Consider the following 11535-nt stretch of genomic DNA (forward strand, 5'->3'; position numbering starts at 1 on the left):
GGAAGGTTGATGGTAGTCTACTTTCTCAATCGCTGTCGTGCGTTTCATCGATAGCAAGCAGGTTTCGCTAAAAAAAAATAGTTGTTTAATTTGACAAAAAATGCTCATAGACCCTTTTTTAATATATTATTTTCTTATTCAACATAGAGGGTTGATATTATCCTCACAAAATGAACAGAAGATAGATAACATATGGCCTACTTTCGTTCACCTTTTAATAATCAGGTTTGACAATAGAAGACTAGCATGCATAGTAAGCACGAATGTTTGCAGACAAGAAGGATAATACAAATGGTCATGGCTTGCGCTGCGGCAGCTTTTTGATTTGGCGGGATATAGAATCTCGATTAAGAATTTAGAACTGATAGATCATTTAATTTTAATGCAGATTAATACGGTGATGATGGATGTGTAGGCCTATGTATTTAACAAGTTTGTGTACAGAATGTGAGAGAGTGCCAAGAAATTGGACATTTCATTATCACGTATACTATTTGATAACAAATATAGAGCAGGTGTAAACATAACGCGGCAGACGTTGTGTTATTGATATGGTTGGGCCCCGCCCCAAAACAATGCGCTCATACAGACTCTTACGTAATCGTCTCCCGTTTTTTTCCCAGGCTCCAGAGATGCATGAATATGGTTGAGGAGACCCATGCGAGGGATACGCGTCTAAAAATAGTTTGTATGCACAAACCATTGTCAGTTAATAATAATAATAATATGCGTAAACATGTCTGTACCGTGATACTATGTTGGCGGCATACCGCATAGGCGATTGACAGAGCTAGGCTCTACCCAAGGCTGTATAAATTGTAGTTTAATGTTCAAATAGAGCCTGTGCCTGCAAACTCTGTATAACGGAACCTCATCGGCTTTCCACAATGAATTGAGGACAAAACGAGGAAGAAAAGGGGAGTGGGAGAGTAGTACCCCCCCCCCCCCCCAGTCCCCAGAATTGCCGCCCAGTGTTGATGTCCTCAATGCACACGGTGCCAATATGCCACTACAAATTGACCATCATGTATAATACATTTACGAAATATATATATATATATACGTGTATAAATAAGGATTCTTAATTATTTACTCCTCGGACAGACCTTTAGCCAACCTAAAGTCATGGACTCGGTTTCGAACCCTGGTCCGTCAGATCGAGTCAGTTTGCAGGTAAAGGCATATATCTGAATGCATCGCTGGCCCCAGGGGCTTTAGTCCGCTAGATCTAGAATAATTCTAGACCAACTCACTTCTCCTTTTGTTTCTCGAGTTGTCTTCTATAATAAGGTTGAATGTATGATTAGAAATGTTCTAGGGAAACTATACATTTAATTTTGTTGTATTTTTTTTTATATAAAGGGCATGGGAAGGTACCTCGCAAGACACGTCACGCAGTTACAGAGTCGCACCTTCAAAAAAATAACTTTCTTATTAAATCATTTTTTGCTCAAAGGTTCACTGATCGACCTGTTTCTCTCATTTGTCTGCTTCTATGAAAACCGACCTATATCAGGGTGAACTTACCCTGCTTCCTTCCTACATTGTCAATACATATTTCATTTCCTTTTCATTAAGATTATCAGGAAGAAAAAGAATGTTCATCAATCTTGAATCTTCAACACTTCCTTCATAGCTAAATCCAGTCCAAATTAGCAAAAGATATCCAAAAGGGAAATCCGTTTTTTCGAGAGTAGCTTCCATCTATTTTTTGGTATACATACGGATCCTCGAAAATATATAATCATTCCTGTGCATTTGTTTGTGTGTTTTTTTTTTACCTGACTGTTAACCCTAATAGGGCCGGGCTATTTGAAGTCTTAGTAGGGCCGGGGGGGGGGGGCATTATGGCCCCCCCTTAAGATCTCGGCCGCGAAGCGGCCGATCGCCGCGAAAATTTGTACGCATGTCAAGTGAAGTGTAAAGAATAATATGATAATTTCAATTTTTTGAAAAATTCACTCATTTGCATATTTATGGTAATTTATGCAAATAAAGTCATAAAAATCACATTTTTACCCATAAATCATATATTATTCATATTTAAGCATTCTTTTTCACTAGATATATTCATTAGACCATTCTGAATAATAATACAACACATAATTTGGAAGAGCCAGCTTATTTCTTATGTTATCCCTTGTTTTGATAATTTCTTATGTATTTCATTGTTTTTTTAACTTATGTATTTCATTGTTTTGTTGTTTTATTTCATCTTTTACTACAATTCAACTATTTTGACTCCCAAAACAACCACCTAAACTTTAATCAAGACCCAATAACCCATGTTTGATCTGTTTTTAGGAAAAATGACTTTGCCATACGTTCTGTACACAAATCACGAAAATGAGCGATTTTCAGGCTGACATGCAAGGACAAAAGGTCACGTGACCTTGTAACCGTAGGTCCGATTTTCAAAAAAATTATTTGAAAAGTTGCGCAAGGCTTGAAAGAAAAAAGTCAGCGAGCGGCGGGGCGCCATCCATATGCGTTCTCGAGCAATCAGAAAAATTGTGGAGGGGGGGGCCATAATGGCCCCCCCCCGGCCTTATTAGGGTTAAGTAATCATGAGTATGCTTGTAATTAAGAAAACAACCATGGCCCCATTTCACAAAAATTGTTATTAGTAACGGGGGTAAAATAATTGCTTTATAGATTAAGTTCAAATTTGTGAATGTCTCATTAATAAAGTAACGTAGTCTAGCCAAATATGTTACTAGGTTCCCAACCCTCTTACATAATTTATCAATATGGACATCCCACTTAAGTTTGCTGTCGATAATAAATCCGAGACATTTTACACTGTCAGACTGTTGTATTGCAATATCATTAACTTTGTAAATGACAGTTTTCGGTATAAGCTAGTGAATTTGTCACTGATTTTTGTCATTTTCCATTGAAAAAGGCTTTGTGAAACGGGGCCAGGTAGAGAGTATAATGAACATCCATTTTCATCGATGCTTTATTGACTCCTAATACACAGATAACAATCGTATTGACAACGAGGTTGGATCCCGTACACGCTATACCAAGTCACGCGGTTAATTATGTTGCACCGCACGAACGCCATACATGTTAAAAGTCACGGTATTATAATGATCTTTTTATGAAATCATAATCCCATCATTGCGAGTACTGCACAAATATAAACATATTAACCTCCAGCTGGGTATGATGTACTACGTAAATAAACATAGTAGGGGGTCCCCACAAGCACATTAGCAGTACGTGTGCATGATGACAAAAGAGACAATCTTTAAACCCTGATCACCACTATTTTAAAATGAAGGCGGGAAAGTCGATTTACAAAAGTACATTGTACGTCGAGTACCCGCAAAAATGGAGTGTGTGCGCTTTTTCATTCTTTGCATATCAGTTTGAAAGAATATTGTAGTTATAATGATAGTATTCTGACCTCAAGCTTGCCCGCACACAATTTATGCACTCCCCTGGAGAGTGGAGTATTCCAGCGAGGCGCCATTTTAAAGATACTTACAATGGTGAGCAAACTATATTAACCTTCTCATCCTACCGGGTACCTATTAAAACACCAGGGTGGAGAGTGCAAAATGTAAATTAACCTCTTGCCAAAGGATATTAGTGTCGGGTTGGGATTTGAACAACGTACCTTGTCATCTACAGTCAAGTGACTTACCCCACAACACCTAAACAAGTAGTGAAATGGTCCTACGAAAACGAATGCGTTTTAAAGTGCCCTTATGTTCCAATTATGACGATATTTTGCTGAATAAAGGTTGTGTACAAATAATGTACCTGTCATACGGTCGTGTGTGGCGCGTCATAATCATTGCGTGCACAGTGCAAATGATTTTCAAAAAAATTGAGTTAATTTCTTTCTCACATTACATTGATTGTAAAATACTTCATATTCAACCTTTCCCAGTTGCCTTCAGACACTTTCCAGACACTTTCTGTCGCAAGTCAATGTAATATCATGACCAGTTTTATCCAATTTTTTTAAAACTTTGATGTAGATTGTCAACCTGTACAAGTATTGTAGACTGGCGGCCTAAGCTGAAGAAAAAAAAAACTAAAAGAACTGAAATAAACACTATTAAATATTTCCATACAATAATACGAAAATGTCCACCTCAAAAAAAATATTGTAATATCATTTGCGAGAGATATGTATTGTCAATTGCTCTTTTCGGTCGATACAAACTGTGATATAAGATACAAAAATATAAAGAAACACAACTTTGAACACTGCCTATTTTATGGATCAAATAAACACTACGCAATTTGCAAGAACGCTTCATCACTGTTGATAGATTTCGGTACTATCTTTTCAAATTTCGTCCAGACAGTGTCTTTAATCAGTCTCGTATGAGCAGTAGTATCTTGAAAGTCATTAAAAAGTTAAGCCGAAACCAGTTGTGAAAGATCCGGAAAATAAACAAAGCATAACAACTGGATCAATCCGGATTAGAGTAAAGTGTTCGAGCATATATATATATTATAGCATCACTCGTGAAAGTAAATGGTAATCAATTCCAAAGCAGTTTGATATGGTCATTACTGAGTTAATGTCATGTAAACTATCACGGCTTGGTTTAGTTGGATAATATCTCTACGCCGGTTCAATATTTTGTTATCAAATATGAGAATCACAACATATTTAAATACTTCAAAAAATCTAAAATTGTTAACAAGTTGGTTATAAAAACAAATTTTAGCATTGTTGGGAAGTTTGAAAAAGCTCTCTCTAGATATCTTCAAGCTATTATTCTATCATATATGAAAATGCTAATTTCATTCGTTTACATATTTTCTTTAACATTTCACATTTCTTAACTCATTCAAGTACAAAAGTATCACATTCGCAAAAGAGAAGGCATACATTGTTGGACAATTTGAAAAAGCTTTCACTAGATAACTACAAGCTTTTTATCACAGAGTGTCAGTGCGTCCCAAAAACCGAGAATTATCGATGTTTTATCATCTTAATCACAATTATATTTAATAAATGACACATATATTTCACCTTCTTTTATTTGATGCAACTCATATGATGCATATTTCACGCATGATTGATTAAAAACGATTTAAAGAGAGGGTACCACAAAGTATTGGTATCCGAGTATCAATACTCTTTAATTGTAGCTCATATTATTTAATTAACCTTTTGAAGAAGAAAATCATTTCCTGTTAGATATCCTTCCTGGCTCCCTTACATTGTGGGTCATTGTAAATGTCACTTTCGAATGAACTTTGTGGCACATCATTTTCAATGGACCGGTTTACCACTTTATGGCATAGGCATAGTTGTAAACAAAGGTTGCTCTTAACAACATGAAAGCTTGCCCGAGGCTTGCCCGATATAACAACATCTAATGCACGCAGACTGGATTCCAAGTATTGTAGTTCATTCATTGACAACAGGTTAAGGGATTAAATCGTCACTAGGTCTCCAGGACAGAAACATCCATAAATTTGAAAATGTTAGTAAAGCGGTCTATTGCAGTACCATATTATGCGGGTTGCCTTTTGTGTATATTGTGCAATAGACCAATTTCGAAATGCAATCAAATTTAATGTACACATCATTGTTAAGTGCCATGTTGCAAATCACCATTCACCTGTTACGAATAATTGTATTTCAATATATATAATGCTAATTGTAAACAATGATTGCTGCTAGGTAAAACAACAATTATGGCTTGTCCTATTACCTAAAAACACGTAAAGTGTGTAAATCACATTCATTATTGTAATGAAATAATAAAAACAGGCGAATGCAATTATTTGTAACGAGGCACTTAACAAAGATGTGTGCAATAATTTTGATTGAACGAATAATAAGATCCACTTCTGGTATCAACAGATAATTGTTGACAGACGGTCATACCAGCAGTCCCTGGGGCACAATATTGTGAAACGCCACAAATCTCACTATGAAACATGTGCTTCGAGTTCTACACCCACACATATTCTCGCACACCCACACAAAAATCGGATGTCGTCAAAACACACGACACATTTTCCCACGGCCTCGCACTCCAAAACCAAAACAAACGCGTATATGCGTATCCACGTTGTTTTTAAATGACGCCATGCACAGACGTCACGAACCCCAATCAATATGCAATGCATGTAGGCATAGCTATATGCATGAGGGTAGTGGTATCTGAGGGTTATCAATCGACATCAAAATCTCTGCGCTTGTCTGTTTTAAAATACGGAAATGAAATGATTTCATCTTCTTTTCCTTTGCCTTCTACTTCTTCCTCATTATATTTATGTATTTTTGTTATTCTTCTTCTACCACTCTCTTCCTCTCCCCTTTTTTTCGTCTTTTCTTTTTCTTCTCAATCTTCTTCCTCTTTTGTTCATGTACTTGTTATTTCCTCCTTTTTTCTGTTCTGAATTCCCGCGGTAAAGCACCACAGGTAATAAGATAAATTTCGAAACCCTTTAAGAGCCATGCACCACATTATCTTCACAGAATAAATACACGATTTAACCCAAGATTTCACAAAATCACAACATGCACACTCAATCGAAGCCCGAAAACGAGACTACGGACATGCATGCAATTTGTCTTTGTTGACGACAGTGGGCGTCTTTGTGACGTCATACCTACCTAAGATAGCACGGCTACCATCCCAGTGGCGCCTGAATTAAGCGACCATTCAAGTTCAACAAACTATCACGTGTGTATTAAGGTGTATTGATTGTAAAGTAATGGCATACTTTGATACGGATTATCGCCCTCGGTGCGTAGGTCTCTCGAGCAAGGAGCTCCGTGTGTATAAACCAATTATAATTGGTGGCAGTGCTTTCCCTCGCTAAATTTTATTAAAGGGATCCGGTAACTTTGTCTCAGATCCTTTTAAAAAATCCTTGATTTGGCTCATGCTGCAATGATGATTATAAACCTTTAGGTCATTCAGGAACCCCATGACTTTTACAAGCTGATCTCCTGTCTGATTATCAATATAATTATGATTGGAAATCGGAATCAAATTTTGCGTTTGCCAAACGGTTTTCATAACACTACAGTCTATTGGGGAAAACGGGTATGGTAAGACCGGTCACTCAAATATTTTTTAAAACTTTTTTGAGGAACCTCTTGATCATTTTGAAGCGCAACTTGTTTAGGGCTTTAATATAACACCATATCACAGACATTGATAACACGTAGGACATCTCACATTTAACATTGTTAAACGATTGTGAACAATACAGTGTAATTCATATCCAAGTCATACCTGTATTATTTCAATTCAGTTTCAATTAGTGATTGCATACTGTTGCCCATAATACTTGAATATAATTTCTTTTCCCCCTTTCTTTTGTGTAATACTTGTGAAATGAGATTTATTCTTGATTCTTCACTTAACTCAACTGATTTAAGATTGATGAACATACTAATTAGTTCTGAGAGGATATATCATACTGTAGATAATATAATTGGGATATTGTCACAGTAATTTTCGTTGAAAGAGGTATAAAGACAATTGTACCATATTTCAATTTTATGAGAAACAGAATATATCTCCTGCGAATGGACAAAGGCTTGCAAACATTACAATATCATTCTATTTGTATTCATTCCAGTAGAATTTAAATTCGGTTCTATTCAATGATTGGATCATCTTTGAATAACAATTGGACATTGGATTGATTGCATACTGCATGTAAACATTAAAGCCCCATCGCAATAGTGTGGCCAGGAGGGATTAGACCACCAGCAAGGTCACTGACAGGTGGCTATCTCATCAATTCAGCTCTCAAGTAACATAAGAAAAAAGAGGATCATGGGCGACCAACAGGCACCGATTAGGCATTGATTTCTATATAGAGGGAGCAAATAGCTACAAGTAGTAAGATGGGTCTTTAAGAGGATTAAGTTGAAGTCAATGTTTGGGCATACACTAAACAATTAAAATTACCATAAGGGAAAAATTGCCACCTTCAAAATATCCCTGAAAATTTACTTTTCCCCTACTAATCTATGTGATCTATTTCATGTGAGACTGTGATATTTTGTTCTCTTTTCATATACTTGTATTTGGAAGCGCTTTATGGTGCTTATTGTTTTTGCGCTCCTAAACATTCTTTGTTATTGTTATTTTGTGCGGTAATATGTATTTTTTTAATGAAATAGGCCATATATTTCTTAATGTTTATTCCTTTATAATACTTTATCATCTTCTTTTTTTTCAATATTATATTGCAACTTATTTTACCTTAATTGAGAGTGGTCGTCTCGACAAATCCTCATGGTTTTTTATAGCCACCCAATTCCAATAATGATCTATCTTGTGTTGTTATCTGATGTGTCGCTTTATTGTTTCATCATTTTACCTTATTTTGTACTCTTGATCGATTTATACTGTGTTTTTCATGATTGTATTCTATTTTGTATATTTTATTGGAATCGAATAAATTGAATTGAATTGAATTGAATTAAATTATTAATATTATCAGACCTTGAAAAAAACAAAAATACAGAACGATGTGCATTCTTGGCAAATACGGGAACGTGTAGGCCTTATTCTATCCAATAACCTGTACGTTGTAATGATTTTGAAGGCCTCACTTTACAGCGGATTTTTAAATCTTTATTTACACGTATTTATCATGCTTGTATAAAAACCATACATTGTGTGTATTGCATGTAAACACGCACGCCCACACATACGCATTGTTGATTTTAAAAATATATATATCGCAAATGAAATCCCAAACATCGCGCTGTGTTTACGTTTGTGTTTGTGTACGTCTCCACAAACTTGTTTTGTGATGTTTGGATATATGCAGTGTTATCATCTCCTAATAACTAGTATATTGTTGACTTAATTGTGTTTCCTTCTTGTGATATACGATACCTCGTTATTATATAATACATCGTAACATGATGGTAGTCCTAATGGGCACTCAGACTTAATGACATCATGTGATGTATATAAGAACATATTAAAGGTAATACAAAGTTTGGGGGAATTTTGAAATTTAGGTGGATAGCGTTTCTTTACAATTTTGATAAATTTGGATGCCCCTGTGGATGTGTTATATGCACTAGAAAATAAAAAATTACCGGTGCTCCCGGTAAATTTTGATAAATTTCAAATAGCGCCTACGGCCGTACAAAGGTAGCTGCGACCATGAACATCTCAGAATATGTAGTTGTGATATGTAATTTCCAAACGGGAATAGCTAATCGGTCGATTTTATTCAATAAACATTGTTTTATAGCTTAATTAATATCTTGACCTTGAGAGGGGGCTATACAACATAAAGAGCTTATTATTTACAATTGTATAAGTTTAGACTCGATTTCAACCGCGACAACGATCACTGAATATTGTAGAATCGCATATGCTTCCATACGTTTTTTTAAAACTAAATTCATGACCCCCATACCAAAAACTGTGTATACCTTTAAAGACGATCGCAACTACTTAAGAAAAATCAACCTACGGTAGGCAGACTATCATAACCTCTCCGCTACGGTCCTTCCCATAGCACACCCACAACCATTACTTGGCAATATGCCAATCATGCTGCACAATAACATATGGTGCATATCCGCTTTCTATATCATAATTCAATTGTACACCAACGTACTAAAATGAATTACAAAAGAAGAAAAAAACCGCAACCACTCGCTCGGAATAATTAGAAGATTTTATAAATAGCAATCTGTGACCTACATAAGGAATCACTGTCATGTATTGGGCATGTTTTGGCAGCCCTGCCCTATTGAAATGAACAGGCAAATCACAAAAGCAAAACAACTATTGCCACCTACAAATGTAATAAATATACTAATGATAACAAAACTAGTAATAATAATACAAGATAATGATGGTGCCAGTGGTGTTGATGAAGATGATAATTATGATGATGATGATGGTGATAGTAATAATAGTATAAATACAGTAACAATACTAGTAATCTGTATTCCGTTGGTGTGTTGCAGTCTTTAGTCAGTATTTGCTTTCCTGTTGTTGTTGTTGCACTTTTTCAAATTTTCCTGGGGGTGACCCCCCTAAAAATTGAAGGGGGCCCCTCCCCCCTCTTTCCCTCGGATCGCCGCCCCTGTAGTAGTGCATAGTATCATTATCATTATTATTATCATTATTATTATTACACTGTATCATTATTATTACTATCATAGTATCAAGATCATGACCATCATTATCATCATCATCATGATCATCATCATCATCATCATCATCATCATCTTTAGTCGTCGTCATCGTAGTTGAAGTACTAACACCTGTACTAATAGCTAGCACAGCCCATTAGTACATGCATGATTGTAGCATCATTACTAAAGATGTGCATTAGGGACAAACCAGACAGCGTGCATTTTGAAAGGGCAATCATTATGTTTGGAGATCTCTGTACGTAGTAAGATGTATCATGACTATGTTAATTGTCACACCCTTCTATCCGTGGTTGTGACATGAATGTAGGGGTAGCTATGATCTGTTTGGCTACATGCCAATTAATGTGCGCAATCGTACTTTGTGGTCGGTCGTGCACCGTACCGCTCTGTTATTATAATCACATTATATTTGTAGTCTCAACCAGTAACACACACCTGTCACAATTAAGGTGCACATCAGGGGGCGTTTCACAAAACTTGTCATCAGTGACAAATGACAGTTTTTGTTATAAGCTACTGAAATCCTTGCTTCGGATTGGTTTTCGGTAGATTTGTCACTGGTTTTTTTTTATCATTTGTCATTGAAAAAAGGATTTGTGAAACAGGTCCCTGTTCTTCGTATGTTTTCCAAATTCATGGAAATATAATTTGTTGGTTATCTCTTAAAGGCACACTGTCCTACTTGTACCTACTTGCTCCCTCTATAGTGAAAACTTCCCAAATCGGTGCCTCTTGGTCCCCCATGATCCTCTTTTTCTTATGTTAAATGAGAGCTGAGTTAATGAGATAGCCACCTGTCACAGTGACCTCGATAGCTCGATGTGTGGTCTAATCCTTCTGGCTGAAGTAGTAAAGCCTACCTTTAATTTCACCGCTCGATCTACAGCCGCCACTCTAAATGGTTCCATAATGTATCGAATATCGGTTTGATAGTATATATTGTTCACAATTTGGGGTTCACAAAATAAAACAACTGGCGCAAACGTTTGCAGTATTAAAAAAAAGGCAAATTAAGATTTAAGATTAACTACAGAGGCCTATTTATGCTAACTCAATGAATCTTCGATTCCTTATCTTTTTAAACAAAGTTCGGCCATATTGCACATTGGATATATTTCAAAAAGTTGCGTTTCAAGTGAGGTTTTTAAGGTAAAGGTTTAACCGCTCCCGCCCCCTCCCCCCCCCCCCCCCCCAAAAAAAAAAAAAAATAATAATAATATTTGTTTAAATGGAAATAAAAGAATAAAACTGGGGATAAATGGTTTTATTCTAGAACGGCCTGCCATTCACTTCAAATAACATCTCTAAAAGAGTATTCCGTTGATAAATGATGGCGCTGATTCTACTGATCATTTTTGTTAAAAATACATGTTATAATTTAAATTTTCTTTGTT

This window comes from Strongylocentrotus purpuratus, unplaced genomic scaffold (assembly GCF_000002235.5).
Source record: "Strongylocentrotus purpuratus isolate Spur 01 unplaced genomic scaffold, Spur_5.0 spur5_scaffold_20, whole genome shotgun sequence".
Taxonomy (NCBI): domain Eukaryota; kingdom Metazoa; phylum Echinodermata; class Echinoidea; order Camarodonta; family Strongylocentrotidae; genus Strongylocentrotus; species Strongylocentrotus purpuratus.